A 26,971-nucleotide genomic window follows, 5' to 3' on the forward strand; every position below is an offset into this window, starting at 1 on the left:
GTTCCTGTGGACATCACATCTGGAGTCACTCTAGCTGATGGCTTAGGTGGCAACAACTTGGAATCTCTCTGGTGCCTCCAAATATGTCAACTTGGAAAAACACAGAACCACCAGAGTAGTTACCAAAAAACAAGTCTTTAATCAGGACAAGCAAGACAGAGTTCTTATGGCTGCCACACAGAATCAAGCTCTAGGAACACTGTTTCTGGGGAAATGTACCACAAAGAGTGGGAATCTCCACCATGGGACTTCTCAACCAACTGAAGAACGTGTAATAAAGGAAAAGAAGGACAACTGATTGGCTTTCATGGAGGCTAGGGAAGGAGGATTGCAGCCAGGTGCTGAGAGAAGCCTAGATATAATGGGAGAAACTTCTAGGGCAAAATAATATTTGAAATCAGACTCTGTACTACTCTGTGGAGGCTATCATTGGGTACTTGAAAGATTATTCTTTAATCTAGGATAGTGATGGTGAACCTTTTAGAGACAGAGTACCTAGTGACCAGCCTCCTCTTTACCCCACACAGCTGCAAATGTGAAAAAATGCCATCAGGCATGGTAGAGAGAGGGAGGATAGCAGCTCTGCCCAAGTCCCTCTGCCTTTCTAGTAATGAACTCTAGTCAGGCCAGGAGGTTGGAGGGGGGGAGGGGAGAGAAGTGGCTACCTGCCCACAGAGAGCTCTGCGTGCCATCTTTGGCACCTGTGCCATAAGTTCACCATCACTCATCTGGGACAAATCTACTAACCTTATCTAGGTCATTCAGGAGTGCCTATGGGTTTCATAAGACAACTTATCACAATAAAACATGGACATTTTAAAACTAAAGTCAATGGGGAAGCTGGGTGGTTCAGTGGATTGAAAGTCAGGCCCAGAGATGGTCTCAGACACTTCCTAACTGTGTGACCCTGGGCAAGTCACCCCATTGCCTAGCCTTCCAAAGATACTTAAGACGGAAGTTAAGGATAAAAACAAACAAACAAAAATACTAAGTCCATATGCAGGAGTCCAGGATTCATCATTTAAGGCTTAGGGATCCTTGTTTCTCTTTTAATTTTATGCCACTGCCTTGGGAGATCCAGGCACACGTTTTGCTTAGAGTAGGAACAGGTGTAGCTTGTAGTAATGCAAAAAGCAGTGGTTTTGTATTAGAGGGATTCTATTCGAATCCCACTTTTGCTACCTGGTTCTTTCTCCGGGCTTTTTTGTCCTCCTGGATAAAAGGGGGTGGGGGGGGGGTGGTTTGCCTGGACGGTCTATCAGGCTATTTCCTTCCAGTTCTAAAAATCCAGAAGGGCTGCAGAGCAGAGTGGAAGCTGCTAACGTCTATAAGCCTCTAGTAGACTTATCCCCCGATTCACAGAAGAGCAAACTGAGGAGAAGCGGGAGAGGTTTATCCCAAGTGAGAGCAAGAACTCGAGCTCCTGACTCACAGAGTAAAGCTCTTCGAAGTGGCTCGAGTGGGGGAAGAGAAAAATTCCGAAAGGAGAAAAAAGAGCACTAGAGTTACTTGGCCGCCACAACTTCCTAGGAGAGAGGAGCAGAGTGAACGGGAGGCGTCGTGCGGCGCAGGGACAACGTGGAGGGTTAGGATCTCGTTCTGTGCTGGATGGTGACAGAAGGGCGGGGCCTCGCGCGAGGCAGGGCTAGGACTCTGGAGCTACCCGGGATGAAGGGGCGGGACTCAGGGGAGGAGCCTGCGTGAGAGGCAGAGGCGGGGTTCAAGGGCCGAGCGGGATTCTGCTCTCTGGCTCGCCCCTGGAGCTGAGAACTCCCTGGGTCCTTCCTCCGCCCAAACCACCCGCCGCGAGCTGATTCCCACTCCCTCCTGGCAGCTAAAGCCCCAAGTGTGCCCTACCGGAGTGGCCACGGAGACCCAGAAAGGTATACAAGCAGATCCCGCCCATTCTAGTCAGTGAGGCAGACCAGGATTGCTCTAATTTCATTTGCGATCTTGCCCTTTCCTGCCAGCTGCCCATCGGCAGGTCCCCGTTTGTCCTGCTCTCCAGCTCCGCCAGTGACCAGCCGGTCGCCAAATGCCCCCTTTCCCCATCCTCTTGCCATTTCCCAGCTCGGTGCCTAAGGGTACAGACTAAATAAACCCGGGGAGTCCGGCCTCCCGATTCAGAGCTTGGGGTCGGGGGCTGAGGCAGGCGGATCTCCCACTCCCAAGAAATAGAGCAGGAGTCCCCAAACCTGCAAATGGCGTCTAGAGTTGGCCGGACCCAGGGGCGGGTACTGGCGTGCCAGGGTGCCCAGTGCCCATTACAGCACGGAGGGAGGGGGAGAGGGAGGAGTCCCCAAAGCAGAGGGTACACAATGACTGGCTACAAGTTTGGTGATTTGGCGGCTCGGGATGCAGAGCAAAGTTGCGGACACTTTTCCCCTTTGGTGCCTTCGGGTTTCTACGCGGGGGGTTTGCTGTTATCTGAGGATTCTCTTACCACAAGGACCGGGATGGAAGTGGCTTGGGATGCTAACGCATGTATGATCCAGATCAAACTGCTGACCACCACGGCCTGGAGGAGGGAGGGAAGGACAGAGGGAGACAGTGTGGATCTGAAAGCGGCAGAAAACGGATGTGGAGAGTCGTTCTTACATGGAGTTGGGACAATAAACTATCTTTGGGAAAAACTCCAATCCCCAGAGCCCTTCTTTCCCACAGGCCTAGGAAGTCCAGGTGCCGGACAGCAGCCCAGACTTTGGGATAACAAAATAGGCTGCCTCAAAGGCCATCTTGTTGGCTAAAGACTTCCCCTCTGCCAGGTAGTTCACCAAGGTCGGCCCAAATGATGAGGACAACAGCTGGAGTCTTCAACTTAACCCATTCCATACCAGCTGAATTCCAAACTAAGTGCAGAAACAAAGTGATTATGGGAAGCCGGCAAGAGCAAAACTTTAGTCCTGAGCTCAGGCCAGTCCAAATCTTCTGCAAACAGGAGTTCTGCTAAGCCTGGCATGGTGGCACCCTTAGCTCAGTGCTTTGCCCATGCCAGCTGCTCAATAGGTACAATCTTTGTTTTTGAAAGGACTCACTTGATAGACCTGGATGATGTCAAATTTTTCATATTGATCATGAAAATAGGAGCCTCAGGTCTGGCATACAAGAAATATGGAAGGAAAGGCACTTAGATATACCCCCAAATGCCTCCAAGACTCTAAAGTAAACATTGACTGAGTAACCACCAAATTCTTCACGTGTCAGGAGACACAGCATTAACAGCACCCTTTGGTGTCCTCTTGGGGGACAGAAGGGAGGAGTAACAGGACCCCAAGTGACCACTAACAAGGGACACGTGTTTGAGCAGGAGAACCATCTACCAGAGGACAGCTAAGACAAGAGGGAAACAGGAAAAAGGAAGCCAGCACTGAAAGTAGATGTTGCAAAGTGTGCCATTGCTAGACCTGCCTTTGAAGCCCAAGTTAGAGGGACACTCCAAACCAAGACCGAGAACACTCAAAGTCACATCATGTTTGTACTATATGCAATCTCATAAACTTTCACATATGGTGAGAAATGGAGTTTACAAATAATTCTGAAAAGCAACTTTTAATAACTGCTAGCATTTCTCTAGTATTTTACCAATAACCTCATCTGATCTGCACAACTCTGGGAGAGATGTTATTATGATGCCCATTTTACAGATGAGGAAACTGAGGCAGGCTGAGGTTAAGTGATTGACCCAGCTCACATAGCCAGTAAACATCTGAGGTTGGAGTTGAAGTCAGTTCTTCCTAATTCCAGGTCCAGCATACTATCCACTGTACCACCCAGGACTTACTTTGACACTCCTTTTTTTTTCCCATTTGAATGTTTATTTAGTCAATTTAGAACATTATTCCTTGGTTACGATAATCACAATATTTCCCTCCCTCCCCTCCACCCACTCTTCCCACAGCCGATGCACAATTTCATTGGGTATTACTTGTGTCCTTGATCAGAACCTATTTCCATGTTGATGTTTGCACTAGGATGTTCATTCAGAGTCTCCATCCCCAACCATATCCCCTCGATCCATGTGATCAAGCAGTTGTTTCTCTTTAGTGTTTCCTCTGAATGTGGATGGTGTTCTTTCTCGTAGGTTCCTCTGAGTTGTTCAGGGACATTACACCACTACTAATGGAGAAGTCCATTACGTTCGATTGTACCACAGTGTATCAGTCTCTGTGTACAATGTTCTCCTGGTTCTGCTCCTCTCGCTCTGCATCACTTCCTGGAGGTTGTTCCAGTCTCCATGGAATTCCTCCACTTTATTATTCCTTTGAGCACAATAGTATTCCATCACCAACATATACCACAATGTGTTCAGCCATTCCCCAATGGAAGGGCATCCCCTCATTTTCCAATTTTTGGCCACCACAAAGATACTTTGACACTCCTACAATGTTGTAGTCCCTTTTGATGTGTTGCCATCCAGGAGCTACTCCTAATTTTTCCTCTCAAATTGATCTTCCTCCTCCTGTCAAGTAGCAATGGAGAATCACTACATGCTAAATTTTAAATTGCTTTATTAAACAGCTAAAAAAGCTTGAGTAAATAAACAATAACCTTCCCACTGTTCCCATTAGCAACCCCCTTTTGGTGACTGTGATGAGCTGACAAGCTTCCTAGACCCCAGGCCCAGGTTCTGAAGGCTTTCTCACATTCCTTACATTCATAGCGTTTCTCTTTCTTAAGAATTTGCTGAGATTAACCAATGCCTGAGCTCTGCCTAAAAGATTTCCCACATTCATTGCGTTCATAGGGTTTCTCTTCACCAAGTATTTCAATAATGAATAAGAGATGACCTCAGACTAAAGGTATTTTAGCCCCTTCTTTGAATTCAGATTCTGTGTACATTATGAATTCTGCATGACTGTGTTCATATGGCTCATATATTCAGGTATTTTCACTTATAGTATCTCTCTTTCCTATAACAAGACTTGAACTTTTCTCACACTAATTCCATTTGTGGCCTTTCTGTTCCAAAGTAATATCCCTATGGATGAGAGTTGTATGTCTAAAAACTGTCTCCGGAGGAAGAGGGTATATTGACCCTTTAAGTTTCCCATTATCTCAGAATTTTCCTGCTTTGGAAAGCAGCTGTTTGAAGAGTGGATAAGAAAAAGGAGAAGGAGGCTAGAAGACAAGCCAGTACAACTTAGTCCAGGTATTGTTGTGGAAGCAGCACTTGTGGAAAGGACAAGATAGATTGGGAAAATATTGAGGTAAAATCTAAAGAACATGGCAAGTGACTAGATGTATGGGATTGAGGTTGAGGGATTTCAAGTCTGTGTGAGTAGGAAGAACAACAGAAAAAGATAGATGGATGGCCTGGGATCTTCCTCTAAAATGGAAGAACTTGGGGGCAGCTGGGTGGCTCAGTGGATTGAGAGTCAGGCCTAGAGATGGGAGGTCGTAGGTTCAAATCTGGCCTCAGATACTTCCCAGCTGTGTGACCCTGGGCAAGTCACTTGACCCCCATTGCCTAGCCCTTACCACTCTTCTGCCTTGGAGCCAATACACAGTATTGACTCCAAGATGGAAGGTAAGGGTTTAAAAAAAAATAAATGAATAAATAAATAAATATATAGATAAAAATAAATAAAATGGAAGAACTTGTCAATGGAAGAAAGGTGTTATGGGGTATAGGAATGTTTTAGGGTGGAAAGGCCACAGAGGCTGATGGAACTTCCCTTCTCCTGTATATGTAAAGTGCAGATTTGGACTAAATGATCCCACATGTCTCATCTAATTCTACAAGCTTACCTAATAGTAGGATGGTTGTGGTAAAGGACTGTGTATACCTACGTGCCATAAAGACATGGAAATAGGAAGGTGGGGAGCTCAGAGGATCTTTGGGAGATGTCAAGATAATTTTAGGGTTGTGACTTAAAATCTAGATTTAATTGGTTGCTGGGAAAAATCCCAAATAAAATACCCAAGTCAGTCTGGAAATTTATGGTAATTTAATTAATATAGAGGGAAGGAATTTAAGGAGGAGGGAAGAGGATATAGGATTCCTCCTGCCTGGCCTGAGCCAGGGTGAGTTTAAAATCCCCGCCTCTAGGTATCTGAAGAAGATTAGAGGCTTCTAAGGGGATAAAATTGGAAAAGTAAAGGAGGAAACTCAGCCAGAAACTCACCACCGAACCGGACAAATAGCTTGTAGCCACGCTAAGATGCCAAAAGGCCAGCATGCTACTCTCAGCTAACTCTCCACCGCCAATAAGGGAAAGAGAGTGTTCTAAGAGACAAAAAATCCCAAATATATAGACCTTTCACCCTTGTGTCTCCTCCTCTAAATTTTCACATCTACCAATCACATCAAAGGCTTTCTCCAGAACTTCCCATACTTTTAGTTCTCTTCTTCTTTGATTATATCTTCTGAGTTACTTAACACTTCTTTGTTAAGTTCACCTTTTGTTAGTTACTTGACCTTTTTGTGATTAATTTAACCTTTATAGTTAACACTTTTTTGTATTAAGACCTAAAAATAGACTTAGCTTAAAGTTCTAGCTTCACTATAAGGTGAGAACTAAGTACCTTCATTGTTCAATCAGGAGATTACAACTTTATCTTCCCCTAAAAGTATGTCTAAGTAGGGTGGAGTAATTTTAAAGTTCACAAAGATAAATTCAATTTGGAGAAATGCTGAGTTTAAGCATGCAGCTGGAGAATGTGAAACCGGAGTTCAGAAAGAGAAAGAAATGTAGATAGATAAAGAGACAGGATAGATAAAGACAGATAAGATAGATGGATAAAGAGATAAGATAGATAGGTGGATAGATGGATAGATAGCCTGATTGGTTTGAGATCTGAGTAGATGAGAATAGAGAGAAAGAAGAAAAATGAACCAGAGATGTCCCTAACTTTTAGGAGCTGGGATGGGTTCACTAGGAACATTAAATTCATTTTCTTTGGAAATAAATACTACACCAGAAAAGACAGTAAAAGGCCTAGCATATCTTGATTTAAGCCAGGCATTCAACATTCAAAAATTTTCTTATATCCTTATAGATGAGATGGAAATAGTAAAATATAGTCTAAAATTGAGCCATAAGAAATGTATTCATTAATGGGTTCAAGTCAACTAGAGGGAGGTCTTGCCACATAGATCTATTTTCAACTGTCCTGTTCCATTGTTAGATTGGCTTGGATGTGTATTGGTTCCAAGGTAATATGTTTATTAAATGCAAGAGCACAAAGCCAGGAGGAACAGCTATAAAACATTAAGTGATAAAATACTGACTCGAAAAAAAATTCTGAAAGAGTGAAATTAAAAAAATAGATTGTGAAAGTAAGATGGGCCCAAAATAACAACATCTAATTTAATGGAGATTAGCATCTCTTAAGAAACTTCATATAATGGACAGAGAGCTAGCCTCAGAGTCAAGAGGATCAGGGTTCAAGCCTCTGACACAAATTGACTATGGGACCTTTGGCAAGTCTCTTACCTTCTCAGTGCCCCAGGCGGCTTTCTGAGATTATAAACTGTTCTAGGTCCACACTGGCAGAGTGAATTTTCTCATCTAGGAAGTCCCTGTACAGATGAAATCACAAATCTAGACCTGCCTGCCCACCCCTCACCCCGCCAAAAAAAGTCATCTAGGTTAAAATAAATAAATAAACCAATTGCAAAGCCCAGGTTGAGAAAGATCTTGCTTAACAATGGTTACAGATGAAAGGCTAAGGGCTTTCCTGCACTGGAAACTCGACAATGTGATGTGGATGCCAAAAAAAGAAAAGCTTATTTGATCTTAGGTTGCATTAGTAGATATGTCATGTCAAGGACAAGGGAGGCAGCAGGCCCTAGTCAGAACCCATGTGGAGTAGGATTCAGTTCAGAGGGCCACATTTTTTAAAAGGTAGTAGATAAACTGAAATGATTTTTTAAACCCTTGCCTTCTGCCTTAGTACCAATTCTAAGACAGAAGAGCGGTAAGGCCTAGGTAATGGGGGGTTAACTGCCTTGCCCAGCTAGTCACACAGCTTGGAAGTGTCTAAGGCCAGATTTGAACCCAGGACCTCCCATTTCCAGGCCTGACTCTCTATCCACTGAGCCACCTACCTGCCCCCATGAAGGATTCTAAATGACAAGTTAAGAAGGCAGTATTTATATTGGTTCCATGGTAGAAGGTAAAGGGGTTTTTTTTGTTTGTTTGTTTTTTCCTTAAAAAGAAGACAGTATTCTATCCTAGAAGCAGCATCAGAGTGACAGGGTGAGGCCTGAATCTTAAAAATATGACTTGGCAACAACTTTCTGTAGGATGGATTAGAGAAGGCAAAGACTGGGAGCAGGCAGGGAGATCCATCATCTGACTATTACCATGGCCCCATTCGGGATGAGCCCTTGAACGAGGGTGGGATACAAGACATGGTGTGGAGGTAGAATCAAGGGGACTTGTCGAGTAGAAAGTCAGGATAATTCGAAGGCTGCAAATTTGAGTGCCTGCCAAGATTGTGCCATGCTGAGTGAAGAAGAGTGATGGCTTTGAAGAAGATAATGAATTCTATTTGGGGCCTGCTAAGGTTGAAATGACTCAGTAGAAATGGCAGCCAGGGAACTGCTGATGCAAGACCAAAGCTCAGGAGACTGGAGCCGAATACATAGCTCTTGTAGCCATCTGGATAGACGTGATCACTGGTGTCACATGAACTGCTGAGATCTGAGGGAGGGTTTAGCTTCATAGGGTCAATGGGCAGAATTTACAGAATGGCAGATCTCATAACATAATAGGATTTCTAATTGAAAGAAACCATAGATACTCCCTAATCTGGTCCGTTCATTTTACAAATGAGAACATTAAAACCCAGAAGGGACAAGTGCATTTAGGGGTGTAATAAAATTCAAACCTAATTCCTCAGATTCCAAATCCAGTGCCTTTTTCATCATCCATTTTGGCTTGATATAAGGAAGAAATTTAGCAATTAGAGATGTACACCAATGAAATGGCCCTGTGAGAAAGTGAATTCTCTTGTCACTCAAGTATTTGAAAGGCTAGATCTGTTAGGAATATTGTAGTGGTGAAATTGCACTAAATGATCACTGAGTTTCATCTTTTCCTGCATCTTCAACTTTACTGTATTCCCTCATCCCCCTTCTTCTATGGAACTTTCTATTTATCACTTTCCTTCCTCTTCTGCTACTTCTCTACCTGCTAAATTTGCTGTAACAGGGAATTAAAACTAAAACATGTATTGAAATATTTGTTGTATCTACTTAACAAAGCTTTGTTTTCTGATCTTACTTTAAAGAGCAAAAAGAATCAGAGTATAGAGGAGAGTCCGCCTTGAAGTCAGGGACATCTGAGCTACCTCTGACATAGAGACAGGCTGTGTGATCCTGGGCAAGTCACTTAAACTCTCAAAAATACTCCAAGTTGCAGGGAAGGTACCAACTTGCATTGACAGAGGGAGTTTCTGAATCTGGAACTTCCCTATACCAATGCAAGTAAGTCTGGTCTTTTTCTTCTTCATTAATTTAATTTTTTTTTTAAACCTCTTACTTTCCATCTTGGAATCAATACTGTGTATTGGTTCCAAGGCAGAGCAGTAAGGACCAGGCAATGGGGGTGAAGTAATTTGCTCAGGAACACACAGCTAGGAAGTGTCTGAGGCCAGATTTGAACCTAGGACCTCCCATTTCTGGGCCTGGCTCTCAATCCACTGAGTTACCCAGCTGCCCCCCAAGTTTGGTCTTTTAGATGTGTTGCTCAGACAAGAAATTAAGCTGAGTTTTTAAAATTCCACATAGCCCTTGATTTTTCCCTTAGTGTGCCAAATCTTAGTAGGAAAAAAGCTTCCACCCCTCAGAAGGGGATTTTATAGGATGCTAAGTGATATTTACATAATTCCTTTATTAAATGTTTTAAGTTGGCTCATTTTCTTTTCATTTTGCAATATTCTGCCTTCATAATATCTCCCAAATGAGCTTTTTTCCATTCCCTTGTCCAAGCTGGTATCACAGCATGCCTGGATTATTGCAGTGGCCTAACTGGCTTTTAAATTTACTATAGAAGACACAGAAAGAAGTATATGAGAGTGGAGGACTGGACTTGAAGACCAGAAGCTTGAGTTTCAAGTCCCCCCTCTGATAGTTATTGACTGTGTGACCCTAGTCAAGTCACTTCATTTTTCTGAGGCTTAGACAACTCTCTTGAGACTTGGGATATTTAGAGATTGGAAGAGGCCTTTGAGGTCAGATGGTTCAAGCTCTTTTTTTTTTCTCTCTTTTTTTTTAAACCCTTACCTTCTGTCTTGGAGTCAATACTGTGTATTGGCTCCAAGGCAGAAGAGTGGTAAGGGCTAGGCAATGGGGGTCAAGTGACTTGCCCAGGGTCACACAGCTAGGAAGTGTCTGAGGCCAGATTGGAACCTGGGACCTCCCCTCTCTAGGCCTGGATCTCAATTCACTGAGCTACCCAGCTGCCCCCTGAAGCTCTTTTTTACCAAGAAGGAATCGGAGGGCCAAGGAGGGGAGGGGAAGGGACTTGCTTAAAATCATCCAAGTAATAAATAAGAAGTGGTAGAACCAGGATACAGACCTAGTTCTTCCTCTGCTACTATACCACAAATGACTCATCTGCTACTAACTTATGGAAAGACTATATCTGTGTTTGGGAAGAGAATTTCCACAGGCCTACTTGAGCCCCCTTACTAATGTACCAAAGCCAAGATAGCAGTCAATAAACTAGGCTGGGGATACAAACAGAGGAACCACGGAGTCCCTGCCTTCATACATGAAAAGCTGTTATATAGCCTTTTGCACCAAAAGTAGCAAAGTGGCTAGTAAAGCTTGGCAGTCAGGTCACTTCCTCCACACTTTTCTCCAGCTTCTTTTCTTTTCCTCTCTCCTAAGACTTGCCCACCTACCCATGACCACCCACCCCCACCCCAGGCAGTTGGGGAAGCAAAGCTCCTCAAGTCCACAAGGGCAGGCTTGGACACAGGGTCCAAAGCTCACAGGGAATCCCATAGGGACACAGCAGGCTAGCCCTGGTACTCTGGTCAAGGAAGGCGAGGTGCCAGGCACTGCTCTCAGACCAGGGGAAGGGACATTTGGAGCCGAGCTCCCTACACCTGTAGGCCCACCCCTGGCCTAGCAGTCTGGCCAGACACCCACTCCCTAGAGGGCAAGAGGGGACCTTGAACATAGATGCCAAGGGTGGGCATGCATGCTGGCCCAGCAAGATGCCCTGGGACCACTGGAGTTCAGGGTCACAAGCAGGCCAGACCATTCCATTGCCTCTCTGAAGACAAGGTGGAGGTCTGGACACCTTGGCGGTTGGCAAGAAGACCAGACCAACGAGAAAAGGGAAGGTTTTGAAGAAAGGTGATATAGATTGGAAAGAGAAAGCTAAGGAGGGAGAAGGAGGGAGTCCAGAGAGTTAAAGACAAAGAGAGAGAGACTGAGGAACACTGAAAAGCATCAAGAATGTATGGCAGTCAAGGAGACAATAACAAGAGCACTTATATAGCTCTTTAAAGTTTGTGAAGCACCTTTATCAACACATTGTGTCATTTGAGAGATTATGGGAGAGTTGAATGGTGGAAAAGATGGAACTGGTGGGAGGATGCAGAGGACAAAAGTGAAAGGGAAAAATGGATGAGGAGCTAGTAATGAATGAGAGGGACAAAGAGGCACCTTGAACTGACAGCTTACACCATTTACTACTCTATCCCCCACCTCTTTGCTTTTCCTGGGTCTGCTGTGTTTTCCAATGAGAGGCGGTACTGGATTAGAATGTTTCCAGTCGGGGGAATAATTTTTGCTGTTATTGTTTTAAAAAGTAACAAAGCTGCTAGCTTCCCTTAAAGGAATCATTTACTATTTGCAGGCTTGAAAGCTTCCCATCAAATGCTAGTTACACAAAAGACAATCACATATAATTGGAGTAAATCCATTTATCCGAACAGATAGCAAACAGAAGTCAGAGTTATACCGAGTAAAATATAACGAAAAATACACAAGAGTGAATGAACTCTTTAGATGGGAGCTACTTGAGATCTTGCTTGACCAAGAGAGAACAACCCATCTCTTCCAAGGGGACATTCACTGCAGTTTCCAAGGAGGCAAGCTGAAAATGTCATGTTAAGGAACCAGATTCTCTTCTTTCTTCTCCCTGGAGTTGGTCCCCAGAAGAATTGAGACCACATGAGCCTCTCTCTCTCTCTCTCTCTCTCTCCAAAGCTCAGTCAAGCAGGATCTTATCTGCTTCTCTCCACTGTAGTAGGAGTCATGGCGGGGCTTGAAAGCCAAGTTAAAAGTACAACTGTCAGAAGTCTACTTAGGCAACCAAAATTTTAGCTTGTTGAATCATGGCAAAGGAAACCAGATGATCTTCAGGGGCTGCCACTGTCTTTGGGCTGACAGTTTGATATACCATTACCCACTGCTACAATTATCCACAGCAGATTCATTCATTCCCAAGCCTAGGGTGACAGATAAGGTAAGCTTTCAGTTTACTGGTATAATTCCCATCCACATCACGTACATCAATCCTGGTATGGGAGGCTTTCCCTCTTTTGCTGCATCTAGCTTTATCATAGCTAATTTCAAGCAGAACTGGGTAGTCAGAGCTCTTCCTGACTTTTTCTTGAACCTCTTCTTTTCTGTCCACTGGCTCATACTGCATGAGGTGACACCTCCTCTCATTTCACTCTCTCATTCGTAAGGTTTTACTCCTTTATGAAACTCAAAGGTTTCCATGGACTTTGCTGTGCCTGGTGCCTTCAGAGCATTTTTCTGCTGCTGTTGCTACTGCTGCATTTAAGTTCTTGATGTTTATTTTACTAAGGTCTAAGGAGCTCCTGAAAGTTTTCCTGGCGAATTGAAGAATTCAGTATTTTTGTCCGTATTGTCTGTTTGGTATCTCCAATATTTTTGTAGATTTGAAATTCATTACCTTCCAATGTTTCTCTCTGATAAATTCTGTGATAGCTAATGAGGTTATATTAATATGGTAAATCTAAGGGCTTGCTGACATTAATAGGGTTTTGCTCCACTAGGAATTTTCCAATGTTTAAGACATTCTGACCATTTCAGGCTTTCACACAGTCTTTGCATTTTTCTGTATGATAAATTTCCTGGATTATTTGATCTTTGATAAATTGTGAGCTCTGCTTTCTTCATATTTATAATTTTTCCCCTTTTTCCCTTTTCAATGTACAATAAGGCCTGATTGCTCCCTTGAAATCCTTAGCATTTTTTATGGGCCTTTCTTCTTTAAAGTTTGAGCTCAGGGGGCAGCTGGGTAGCTCAGTAGATTGAGAGCCAGGCCTAGAGATGGGAGGTCTTAGGTTCAAATCTGGCCTCAGACACTTCCCAGTTGTGTGACCCTGGGCAAGTCACTTGACCCCCATTGCCTAGCCCTTACCATTCTCCTGCCTTGGAGCCAAAACACAGTATTGACTCCAAGATGGAAGGTAAGGGTTTTAAAAAAAAAAAAGTTTAAGCTCATTCCCAAGGCCTTCCCACACTCATGTATTTTTTTCTCCAAATGCATTTTTCTTTGTTTATTTGATCTGAAAACCCCTTTATTACTATACTTTTCACCTACCCTAATACTATTATTTTTAACAAGGTCTGAATGTCTCATTGAGCCATATCCATATTCATTACAATTATGGAACTTTTCTTCCATGAGTTGTCTGACTAATTTGAAAGGCTTTCTCACATTTCTTATACCCATAGGGTTTAGCTCCTGTATGAATTCTCTGATGTTTACTGAGGTCCGAGTTCCCCCTGAAGGTTTTCCCACATTTATAACATTCATAGGGTTTTTCTCCAGTGTGAATTCTCTGATGTTCAATAAGATCTGAGTGCCGCCTAAAATTTTTATCACATTCATTGCAATGATACGGTTTTTCTCCAGTATGAATCCTCTGGTGGCTAATAAGGCCTGAACTGATCCGAAAGGCTTTCCCACATTCATTACATTCATATGGTTTCTCTCCTGTATGAATTCTCTGGTGTTTAATAAAATCTGAATTCGCTCTGAAGGCTTTCCCACATTGCCTACATTCATAGGGTTTAGCTCCAGTGTGAACACTCTGGTGCTTAATAAGGTCTGACTGTGCCCTAAAGCTTTTGCCACACTCATCACATGTATAAGGTTTTTCTCCTGTGTGAATCCGATGGTGGTTAGTAAGGCCTGATCTAATCCTAAAGGTTTTACCACATTCTTTACATTGATAGGGTTTTTCTCCAGTATGAATTCTCTTATGTTTAGAAAGGTCTGAGTGTCCGCGAAAGGCTTTCCCACATTTACTGCATCTATATGGTTTCTCTCCACTGTGAATTCTCTGATGCTCAATAAGGCTTGATTTTCTACTGATGGTTTTGCCACATTCATTACATTCATAAGGTTTCTCACCACTGTGAATTCTCTGATGCTCAATAAGGCTTGAGTTCCTATTGAAGGCTTTCCCACATTCATTACATTTAAAGGGTTTCTCTCCACTGTGAATTCTCTGATGTTCAAGAAGGCTTGAGTTCCTACTGAAAGCTCTCCCACATTCATTACATACATAGGGTCTCTCTCCACTGTGAATTTTCTGATGTTCAAGAAGACTTGAGTTCCTGCTAAAAGATTTTCCACATGTATTACACTCATGGTTTTGTTCTTTCTTGTGGTTACTCTTACATCTCAATAATTTTGAACCCTGTCTGAAGTGATGCTGAAATGAATCACATTTCTTGGATTTCTTCTGGACAGGATATCTCCTCTGTGTAACAGAGTTTGAGCTAATGTCACATTTGATGCATTCGTGCCCCCTTGTTACTTTAAGACCACTGCTATAAATACCAGTCACTTGTTTGAAATCTGTCTGCTGCAAAAGAGGGAGTTTTGGTCCCTCCTTTAGTGGTTTTAATTTAGCCTCACTGTCAGAATTTTCTTGAATTTTATGGCAAATAGCCCTTGGAAGTTTTGCTAATAAACTGCTCTGTGATTTGACTTCTTCGGCAATGTATTGCTTTGGTATAGACACTTTGTTCTCAGACTCAATCCCATAATCTGAAATGACATGAAGAAGACAGCAATTTCACTGCTCCTTTTGTTGGAAGAAAAGAACAAAGTCACCTAAAACTAAGGGATAAGATCTTTGAAGAAAATAATATTTAATGGGCTGGTGAAGTTTTGGCTATATTCCATGGGAGAAAGGCTGTAGTGTGGGGAGTCAACAACAACAACAAAAAAGCAAAAAGCAAAACAAGAACAAAAAAAAAAGCAAATTGGGATGAATTGTCTAGGATAGACCTGGGTATTTAACCTGGAGGTTAAAGTGACTAACCCAGAATCACAAAAGGTAGGATTTATACCTAGGGCTAGCCCTATTTCCACCATACAGTTGTTGTATTCCATATATTCACCCAAACCAAGTACATAGGAACAAGGTCACCTTTATCTAAGGAATGGGAATAAGACAAGCAAGCCAGAGAATAAGAACATTCAGGAATGAATGACAAAGGGCAAGAGAAACCTGAAGGATAAACAAGAATCCTGTGATTGATTGGTGGGAAGAGGAGGAAGGTAGGTAAGGATAACATGAATAAAAAAAGGGCTGCTTCTTTTGAGAAGATGAACTGGCTGAAGATGAAATTTGAAGGAGTGCGGAAATGATGATCAATAGAAATACAAATAGTATGATTAGGATGATGAGCCTGAGTATGGAGGAAGGGCAATTAAGGGAGCAACTATTCTTTTCCATGAAAAAGTGGATTTGGAATCAGAAGACCTAAGTTTCAAATCCAGGCACTGTCACTTATCAGCTAAGTGACTTTGGGCTTATCACTTTATGGTCCAAATACATGAATGGAACTAAATGTAGTACCATTGGCTTAAAAAGTGGGTAAGAATCCCCTTGTGGATTTGGGTTGTGATGGCATAAAAAATTGTTGTGATGAGCATAAAAAAGTAACCGGGAATCCAAGTCATAGGATCTTAGAAGCGCTCTCTCTCTCTCTCTCTGTCTCTCTCTCTCTCTCTCTATCTCTCTGTCTCTCTCTCTATCTCTCTCTCTGTCTCTCTCTCATAGATGTTTCTGTTGTCCTCTCACTCACCAAGACGAATCACTAGAATCTTCTTCCTAGGTAGAAATGGCACACATGGGATTTCCCCTCGCTCCAGCTTAGAGATTATGTCAGGTTTGGAAACTGGAAATCCTGATCAAGAGAAAGGAAGCAGATTATGGCCATTTGATTTTAGGACACAGAACCATGGCAGAACTAAACCTCGGATATCTTCCCATTGTTGTGGGGCTTTTTGAGAACAAGGACTCTTCTAAGTGCCTGGCATAGAGTGGGCACTTAATAAATTCTTGTGGCTTATTGACAGACGCTGCATATTTGGAGAGGTGAAAAAACCAGACATAGAAATATCTTTATAAAACTGTATGGAAGGAGCCAGGCCTCAAAACAAGAGCTTCAGAAATGTTCTACCTAGAGCAAGTGGAGGGGGCAGTGGTAGGCATGGAGCAGTCTCAAAAAGTAGATCTGAGCAAAGAAAAACAAATTTGTTTTTTGGTCTTGAGCAACTCTTAGGGCCTGATTTATGGGCATTGAGACTCCCAGAGAATACTGAAAGCTTTCCATTAGGGACTTACTGGGAATGGGAAGAGGTAGAACCTATCTCCACTTCTATATTAAATGCACGTAGCTAATATCTGATACATAGTAGGTACTATATAAAAGGTTATTCCTTTTCCCTTCTTCTCCATCCTCCTCCTTACCTCTATGGCCAGACTAATGACCTGAGACAAGGTAGCAGAAAAATACCCTGTTTTAGGGTGCATTAAGAATTAGGCATTTTCATCCCTGAAATTCGAGCTTAACAGATGCTAGAAATAAGGCAGAAACTGCAGAAAGGTCACAAGAATCAAAGGATCATAGAATGAGAACTGGGAATCCAAACTCCTCATTTTATAGATGAGAGCAATGAAACTCAAGGAGATAGTGTCTTACCCAGGTTTCATGGCTTTCATCTGTAAAATGAGGATTCTGTGACTCCCAATCCCTTTGCAAATGAGGCATGACTAGACAGCAGTTTGTCTTAAAACGTCTGAACATGAGGGTCTGTAACAATTAGCAGCAAAGAGCTAATACAAATCTAGGTCATTTTCTGAGACACAAAACCCAGGCTCAGAGAGTTGAGAACTGAGCTGTCTGCTACTGGTCTAGTCAGACCATGTCTGAAGTATTTGCTCTGTTCTCGATGCCTCACTTTGGGAAGGGCATAGATAAACCAGAGAGAATTCAGAGAAGGGATTATAAGGTTACAGAATGGGAAGGAAACTTACAGGCTATCAAGTACCTCCTGGAGATCTTACAGATAGGAAAACTGAGGGATAGAGACATGAAGTATCTAATCAGCTAATAAGTCCCATAGCTAAAAGTGTTTAAGGCAAGAGGTGGACCCAGATCCAACTATGTAAGTCAAATGCTCTTTGCACTAATGCCATGTTGCCTCTAAGAAGGTGAGGACTCTTTGAGCTCATATCAGGATGGACAGACAGAACTGGAGAACTTCCTGAAGTGACTATTTCAGAGGAACAAGTTACCTTCAGGCATCTATCTGGAGTGCTGTCACATGGAAAAGGGATTTGACTTATTCTTCTTGGCCCCAAAGGCCAGAACTAGGAGTAATGGGTAGAAGTTGATACGATGCTCAGTATGAGAGAAACTGTCATAACAATGGTAACTACCCAGAATTGAAATGGGAGACCTCATGAATCTTCCACATATATCTGTTAAGCTGTATAAGGAATTCTGGGTGAGTTAAGGGCCTCTGAGGCTCCTTCCAATTCTGAGAGTCTGCAATTCTGGAAAATGCTAAGAGAGGTGGCAGAAAACCAGGAAGCTACAAAGCAATAGAGAAGGAAAGAGGAAAGGGTGGCTTTGGGGGGGTGGGGGGGAGAAGAATATATATATATATATATATATATATATACATATATAATTTTTAAATGCATATTTTTCTCTATAAGCAATTAAAAATGTGTATGTGTGTATAAAGCCATTGGATTGAATAATGAAGTCATTAATGGCCTTGGAAAGAATGAACAAAACATAGGTTTGACCATGTTACCCTTCTGCTCAGTAAACCTCAATGACTATTACACCTCCAGGATAAATTCCTCTATTTCCATTCACAGTCATTCACTACCTGGCCTTCTTACACTTTTGTCCCCTCCACAGAGTCTATGGTACAGCCACAGTGGCTTACTTAGTGCTACTTGACCAGCATATTCTATCTCCTGACTCCATGTATTTGCACTGTGCCTAGCACAGTGTGCTCCCTCACCCCTCTTTGCCTCTTCATTTCCATGGCTTCCTTCCAGTCCCAGCAATATTTTCTCTGCACATAACGCTGTATGTATTGTCTTCCCCATTAGAACAGAAGTTCCTTGAGAGCAGGGACTACTTTTGTCTTTCACGGTATTCCCAGCACTTGGCACAGTATCTGGAACAGTCCATGACGAATGCTTGCTTTCTCATGGTTTCAGTGGAGAGATGGTTATGGACACCAGACTGCAAGGGATGAGTGGCAATGTCATATAGTGAATGAAAAGAGCACTGGTGTAGGAGTTCGGAGACCTGGGTTCTAATTCCAGCTCTGCCACTAAACAACTCCAGGTCTTATCCAAGTGATTTAATTGCCGCCATCTCAATATGTAAAAAGAACGTATCACTGCAGCTCTAACATTAAGAGATTGCCACAGAACAAATTCCTTTTAAAAAATGTCGTTTCATTTCAAGTTTCAAAAGCTAAGAGGGGATGTTATCATGGTCTAGAAGTATCACCAGTCCCCACCTTGGTCCAAGAAATCTAGAACATCCCAAGCCTGAGAGGTTCATGATTTACCTGCCAAAGAAGCAGCTTTTGAATACGGCAAATAAAATCCTACTCTGGATAGCATCATGCAGAAAACCCCATTCAAACTTGTCATGGACTACAAAGAAATATTCTTAATAATTCTGTTGAATATGTTACTTTGCTACTGTTTGAAGTCAGATTTACTTTCATTTGTCTCAAAACAATGTTTCAATTGCACGGGGAGGCACCTTGATCCCCTTCCCTTGGACAGGATCTGGAGAAACAGGCCAATGTAATCCTGTTTGTTTCTAAGATTTCTAACTTTGATCAAGCTCCATGTCTTGGCCTTGGTCTCTTAATATATAGCATGTCCCAAATGTCTAAGTGCAGTTTTAGGCTCCTGAAGATATTAAAGCTTAAAACTTCCCTAAGACTTTGGGGACACCCTGAACCTAAAAGTTCCCATTTGAATGTTCTGCATCCAACTCTCACCCCTTGGAGTAGTTCAGGTGTGCCTTTCTAGCCATTCTCTCCAAGTCATTCATTAATGTTTTCCTTTAGGTGGGGTGACCAAGCAGTGCATATTAAGTGGCCCATTTTGAGTAGCCAGGATAGTACTGAAATCCTAAAATGAAAATAACTAAAATTTATTTCATCTAAACTTGCTCCTTGTAACTGCTTACAGAGGATTTCTGATAAAATATGGGTAAGAATTATGAAGACTAAGAAGGCACAGCAGGTGGGCCTTTACATAAAATAGTTGGGGGGTCATTAATGGAATGTTAGCACGTTCCAAAGAGTTTCCCTGTTTCTTTCTCCTGTCCAATTCTGAGTCCAACTCACTCTCCATTTGCAGTGTCTATTCAATGTACTAGATATGTGGTTATCTACAGCTTACTCTATATGGTGGGTGGCTCAGTGGATAGAGTGCCAGGTCTTAAGTCAGGAAGATAAGAAGACTCATCTTCCTGAATTCAAATCTGGCCTGACACACTTCCTAGCTGTGTGACCCTGGGCAAGTCACTTAATTTCTGTTTGCCTTAATCCACTCAAGAAGGAAATAATGAACCACTCCAGAATCTTTGTCAAGAAAACCTCATGACACTCTAATGCAAATACTATCAACAAAGCAATGGGTTCAAATCAAGAAAACATCTAATGCCCAGTGGACTTACGCGTCGGCTATGGGGGGTGGGGGGGAGGAAAAGAAAATGATCTATGTCTTTAACGAATAATGCTTGGAAATGATCAAATAAAATATATTTAAAAAAAAAAAAAAAAGAAAACCTCATGGACAGTATTGGCATGCTATAGTCCATGGGGTCACAAAGCATGACTGAACAACAATCTATACATTATACATATATGTGTGTATGAAAAAGTTCTATAAATTGTTCATCTAATTTCATGCCAGTGTTGGACATTAAAGATTCTTTAGTCACTTGTTTTTTTTTTTCCTATGTAGATGGTTAGGTCAAGCCCTCTCTGTGGTTATGGATATTATTCAGGAGATCATAAAACATCCTTGGGTCTAATGTGTGGAAAAGTTGCAGTCTGTGGAGACTGAAGACAAATGAAATCATAGATTCACAAAAGAATCAAATTATTAAATTTTACAAATGCTCCTAATTTTTATGAAGCTTCTAAATCCACATCAGACAGGACAACTATCACGTTGAAGCACTTTCTTAATGCCTCTGTCTAAAAACAACAATTCCCTTGTGTCCTTAGTACTTAGCTCAGTGTAGGGCACATAATAAATGCTTGTTGATTATAGCATGTTTCACATTATTATGTTATTAACAAATGAGAAAACCAAAAAGTCGACTCTTATTTCCTGAATGGGACTGGAGAGAACACTTACCTAGTAAAAGCACATTGCCAAAATTCTCCAGCATCACGTCCCTGTAAAGCTTCCTCTGGGCAGGGTCCAGTAGCCCCCATTCCTCTTCTGTGAAATATATGGCCACATCTTCAAATGTCACCAGCTCCTAAAAGAAAAGGTTCCTGCTGCCCCAGGGACAATCTCCAGCCTCTGCCCAGGATGAGGGGCACAGTCAGCAGCAGCAGAACCGAGGTGAGTTCTCTCAACTTTACATGACTGGCTGGGCAGGGGAAGATGTTGTAATGAAAAGATGGATACAAGGTAGAGTGGCAAGTATCTCTCATTAGCTGTCAGGGAACCCAAGTTCTGACAGAAATAAAACAAGTTCTATGGACTGCCCATCTAACTTCATGTCACCTCATCACTGCCAGCAACAATTGCTAACCAGTTATCACCAAAAGGCATATAAGGAGAAGAATCTTAAGAGTGGCAGCACCATCTAGCCCAACTCTCACAATCATCTAGGGAGACAACTCCCATGGAGAAAGGTTCATTTATACCCACCCAAATGACACTCACAGGGCAGGCAGGCCAGCAAGGTACCCTGAGAAACTGAGGCAACATGCACCAGTCAGGCCAAATCACCACCACCATCACCATCACCACCACCTCCCTTCAGATTCTGATGGAGATACTCCTGGCCCTAAACCCAAGAGCTTCAGAAATAGCAATGCTTACAGTCCAGTGTCCATAGCTGTCATTCTAGAAAACAATACCCTGTGGAGATGCAGCCTGGCCACTGGTCCAATAGGGCTTAGGGATACAGCTATTGAACACCCAGAAAGGAAAGTTGTCACCAAAGTCCTTGGCACAGTCAAATGGTTCTATGCCAGAAACCAGTATGATTTCAACCAGTGGAAACTACATTAGAAGAGATATTACCATTTACTTTGCCACTGCACCCAACAGACCATGGTACCTTTGTAGCTAACTTCCAGCCCAGACAGTTTATATGTGTTGTCTCCATTAGAATCTGAGTTCCTTGAGAGCAGGACTTGTCTTACTTTTCTATTTGTACCTCTAATGCTCAGCACAAAAGTGGTCACATGTATTTGAATTTACGCTACTTGAATTTATAATGATATAAAAGATGGTTGTTGGTCCCAGCCCAATGGAAACCTGCTATGTAAAGTCGAATAATGCAACCATTTCAGGGGATTCATTAGTTATACTAATCAGGACCTGGTTGTATTAAGTGCTTAATAAATAATAATTTAATAATAAAAACCTAATCAAATCTTTCTTCAGATATTCATTCTCTCCACCCATAAAATGTAGCCAACACCCATCACCTAGTAACTCCTAATGGGTGGAAGTGGGCTTCTGCTACTTGGCCCTGCTATCTCTGAGAAAGATGGAGGACAAACTCAGCTGGTAGTGATGACAACAAGGCAACGCTAGAGGGAGCCACAGCTCACCTGGGATCTGGCTGTCAGGCGAGCACCTGGCATCAGCTTGTCTCCTTTGCTTCTGTGGAGTTAGATGGAGCTAAGGAAAGTGCAAAGAGTAAAGAGTAAGATCAACCTTGCCGTATAACCTCAATTAAGAAAACCTAATTAAACAAAGCTGATTTTGTGGCTTACTACAGTGGTTCAGAATTATTAAGGCCCCCTGGGCTACTTGACATTCCCTTTACTCTCCCTTATGAATCCTCTCATTCCCCAAAGCAATCATTCCAATCCTTTTTCTCTTTCCCTCTCACACCTAAGCATGTGCCTACTTCCTACTCCTAACACCTACCTGGTTCATTCAGAAGATCTGACCTGAGATCCCTTAACAACTCTACTCTTTCTTCAATCTCAGATCCACGCCTGGGGATCTTGCTCCAGCAATCAGGTCCTCTCTCCTGAATCTTTCTTTTTTTATTTAGAATATTTTCCCATCCTTACATGATTCATGATCCTCCCCTCTTTTCCAACCCCCCTCCCGAAGCTGACAAGCAGTTCCACTGGGCTATAAGTGTATCATAGTTCAAAACCTATTTCCATGTTATTCATATTTGCATTAGTGATTTTTTTTAACATCAAAACCCTAATCACATCCCTATTGAATTATGTGATCGATCATATATTTTTCTTCTGCACTCCTGTTTCCACAGTTCTTTCTCTAGATGTGGATAGCATTCTTTCTCCTAAATTCCTCTGGGTTGTCCTGGGTTCTGAATCCTTATCACTGGCTCCTTCCCATTTACCCAAAACACATCCATGTCTACCTCATCCTAAAAGCCTTCTCTTGCCCCTGCTGTCTCATCAAACTACTACTGCCCTTGACCATTCCCTTTCCTTTACTGTCAAACTTCTTGAAGGTATTGACACATGCCTCAACTTCCTCACTACCCATTCTCAACTCAAGCCCTTGTGATTCAACTTGAACATCTACTATTCAAAATAGTTCTGATTCTACACAAAACCAAAGATTTGTTTTCTAGTTCTCATCCTTCCTGACTTCTGTGGCATGACAATTTTGACTGCCTCCCTACTAATAGTATTCTTTCTTCCTTGAGATCACATATGCTCACTTGGGGTGTCTTCCTAGATCTCTAACCCTGCTTCACACTCATTCCTGTCATCTTAACCCCTTAATGTTCTTATTTCCCAAGGTTCTGTCCATGGACTCTCTGTTCTCTAAATATACTCTTTCCATGAACAAACCCATTTACTCCCAGGGCACTGATTCCCAGAACTCCTTTCTGAGCTACAATCTTATAGCTACAACTGTCTATATGGCAACTTCACTTGGATGTCCTAGAGATAGATAACCATAAATCAATACATTATTTGAATATGAGTGAATAGGGTCCTACAGGTATTTTATGCCCACTTGTAAGCAAGGTAAGATTTGGAGGGGTGACATTACTGAGGTCATATAGCTAGTTTCAAAGGTAGAATTTGAACCCAAGCCCTCCTGATTCTGACAAAATGATGGTGGGAAATTCATGTGGATTCACACATACTGGAGACTACCACTAGGGTGACTTGCCCACAATCTCCCTATAATCTAAGAAGTGAACAATATACCCCTAGGGAGCACATTCCAGAAAGCCTAACCTATAAAATCCATACCAGCTTAGCTGCCTAAAAATCGGCATGAAGAAGACTAGGTCTCATCTGAATGATTCAGGTAGTGAGGCTTATGACCTGTTAGCTGGAAGGATTCTCACCACATTCACATTCCATAAGGCTTCCTATGTCACTCACATGTGTGAAGGTGGGAAAATCACTTAACCTCTCTGGATCTCAGCTGCCTTACCTAAAAAAGTACGGAGGATTGAAGTGATCTCCATGGCTTTTTCCAGCTCAGAGTTCTAGGATACATAGCCATAGGGGGTGAGCAAGAAGAATATATTCTTCAATATAGTCTCAACTCACTGAAGCAGTGGGGACCTCCCTCTAGCACCTAGCACATGAGGGGCTTCCACCTACGAGAATATGGAAGCTCCAATGTGTATAGCTTGGCATTAGCAAGAGGGGTCTTTCTACTAATCTACATTCTCGAGATCTTAGTGTGCAACTCTTTGGCCTTCATGGCATGGGCTGGGTCAGGAAGCAACATGGCAGATAATGCTGGCATTGGAGTAGGGACTGTACATAATCAACAAAAAGGGGCTACTTTGAGGAAGATGGAATGAGTCAGAAAAAGTTAGTTCCCTGAATCCTCCTGCTTTCCTGATCTGATACTGACTCCCTGGTCTGAATGTCTACTCCTACACCTGAAAAGTTTTCAGTAGAACTTCAGGTCTTATGGAGCTAACTTTTATAGTAACAACCTTATAATTCCTTAAAAGTTGACCTACTCAAAGAACTTGGCGATCCCAATCCAGCTGGAATCAGGAAGATAATCAGCACTCACACCAGGAAAAAACAGGCATTTATTAAGTGCTACCATGTACAAAGTGTTATGCTAAGGTAGTTTAGATGAAATCCCTTCTATTGAGGAGGAACTTAAGGATTCAATAGAAAAAAGGCACTAACATAAATAACATTAGAAAATGCATTAGTTTTGAAAAAATGGTCCTTATAGGGTCTGGATGAGAAAGTAAAAATTGACAGGTGAGGCTCAGGGAAGGTTACTGGAAGGAACCATTTGAGTTGGGAAGAAAATCAACAAGGCAAGATGGTAAGGAAGGGCAGGTTAGGCATAGGGAAATCTGAGGAAAAGCATGGAAATAAATGTGCAAGCAGTATACGTTCAGGTGGCAGAGGGCAGTATACTCTGGCTGGAATGTCAATACATATAAGGACACAGAATGAAAATGTCAATGGAAAGGTCAAGTTGTACCATATCATGAAGTGCTTTAAGTTATACTCAGTTTGAACTTGACTTGGAAAACAAGAGGAAATCACTTAAGATTTTCAAGAAAAAACTTCTGTTAACCACTCTGGCATTTTTCTGGCAGCAATATGAAGAGGAGGGTACTGCAATTGTCCTGATGATGTGCATTAGGGCATGAATGATTTCCCAAGAGTTCCTTCTTCTCATCTCATATCACACAGATGCCTCGGGCCATTATCTCCTCCTTCACCTGTCTCATATATAAGGTGGCTCTTCTTGCCAAAGCAAAACCTTCAACAGGTATGGATGATCCTATACCATTTCATGTTCTCCAGTACTGTCAACTCTACCATCCCCAGTCATTGTCTATTTCTTTTGTCTACAAACATGACCGTGTCTCCTCATTCTCCCCCAAATCCTCACTCAAACCATTAATCTTTACTAGCTATATCTCTATATCTCTTTCCTTTGGGGGCTAAACTTCTTGAAATGGCCATCTACAATAGTTGCCTCGGCTTCCTTTCTTCTCACTCTTCTTAACTTTCTAGTCTGCATTGTGACCTTATCATTCCATCAAAATTGCTCTCTCCAAAGTTACTAACAATTTCATAAGTATCAAATTTAATGGCTTTTTTGTCAATCCTCATCCTTCTTTATTTCTCTGCAGCCTTCAACACTATCCATCAACCTCTTTTCTTTGATCACTTCTAAGTTTTCCTGACACTATGCTATCCTGATTTTCTTCCTATCACAGCTATTCCTTCTCAGTTTCCATTGCTCTATCTCCCATTAAGGCTATGTGTCCTACAGTTGTCTGGGTGCTGTGTTCTCTTCATACTATTGGTGATCTCATCAGCTCTCTTCCTTCTAGCACTACCCCCACCTTGTTATAGGATCACATCTAGTAGACTATTACAATAACCTGCTCATTGGTCACTCCATCTCAACTCTCCCCTTTCCAACAGTCAATCCTCCACTCAGCTTTGATCCTCCTAAAATGTGTATCTGACCACATTGTACCCCCTGCAAGACTCCCTATCATTTTGAGAATCCTCCAATTGACATTCAAAGTCCTTCATAGCCAGGACTCTGCCATTCCCAATCTTACACCTTACACACACTTCACACCCCATACCCTTGACTTGGTGACACCAGTCTTTCCTTGAATAAGACACTTCTCTTGGCTCTAAGCATTTTCCCCATACATGAAATGCATTCCCTCTTCACCTTTGCATCCTAGCTTACATGAAGTCCTACCTTCTACAAGAAGCCTCTCCTGATTTCCCTCATTTCTAGAGCCTTCCCTGTGTGAATTACTTTAAATTTATCTTGTATGTACCTTCTTTGTAGTTTTTGGCTCCTTCATTAGACCATGAGCTTGTTGAGAAAAGGGACTATCTTTTGCCTTTCTTTGTACCCCACCCCCCCTAGTGCTCAACACAATCTGGCCACACTCAAAAATTCACAGTGGTTCCCTAATGAGTCATGGTCAAACTCTTTTGCCATTTATGGCCCCCTCCTCAACCCCACCTTTCCAGCCTAATACAATATGTCTCAATTTTAGGTCCACTTGAAATGGATACTTCTTGAAAGGTATCCTGTATTTTCCTACTCTCATGGAGAATGAGAAATGAAAAGAAAAGAAAAGAAAAGAAAAGAAAAGAAAAGAAAAGAAAAGAAAAGAAAAGAAAAGAAAAGAAAAGAAAAGAAAAGAAAAGAAAAGAAAAGAAAAGAAAAGAAAAGAAAGGAAAAGAAAGGAAAGGAAAAGAAAAGAAAAGAAAGGAAAGGAAAAAAGGGGGGGGGGGAATATATGTAATAAGCCTAGAAAGTTAAATCACAAATAGCTTTAAATTCCAGGAGTTTGCATATATTAAGAGGCTCTAATCACTTAAGTAGTTCTTAAAAGTGTTCTAGGAACTCCCAAGGAGACCATGAGATCAAAACTATTTTCACAATACCATGGTGTTTTAATGTCTAACAATACACATTGATAGACAAAATAATAAATAAAATAAAC

General features: G+C 42.1%; 1 pseudogene; it reads right to left on the minus strand.

The window, feature by feature from the left end:
- Positions 1-26,664, minus strand: part of LOC103099881 (zinc finger protein 850-like) — a 52,942-nt pseudogene extending 26,278 nt beyond the window's left edge.
- Between the last annotated feature and the right edge of the window lie 307 nt (positions 26,665-26,971).

This window comes from Monodelphis domestica, chromosome X (assembly GCF_027887165.1).
Source record: "Monodelphis domestica isolate mMonDom1 chromosome X, mMonDom1.pri, whole genome shotgun sequence".
In the NCBI taxonomy this organism is placed as follows: Eukaryota; Metazoa; Chordata; class Mammalia; order Didelphimorphia; family Didelphidae; genus Monodelphis; species Monodelphis domestica.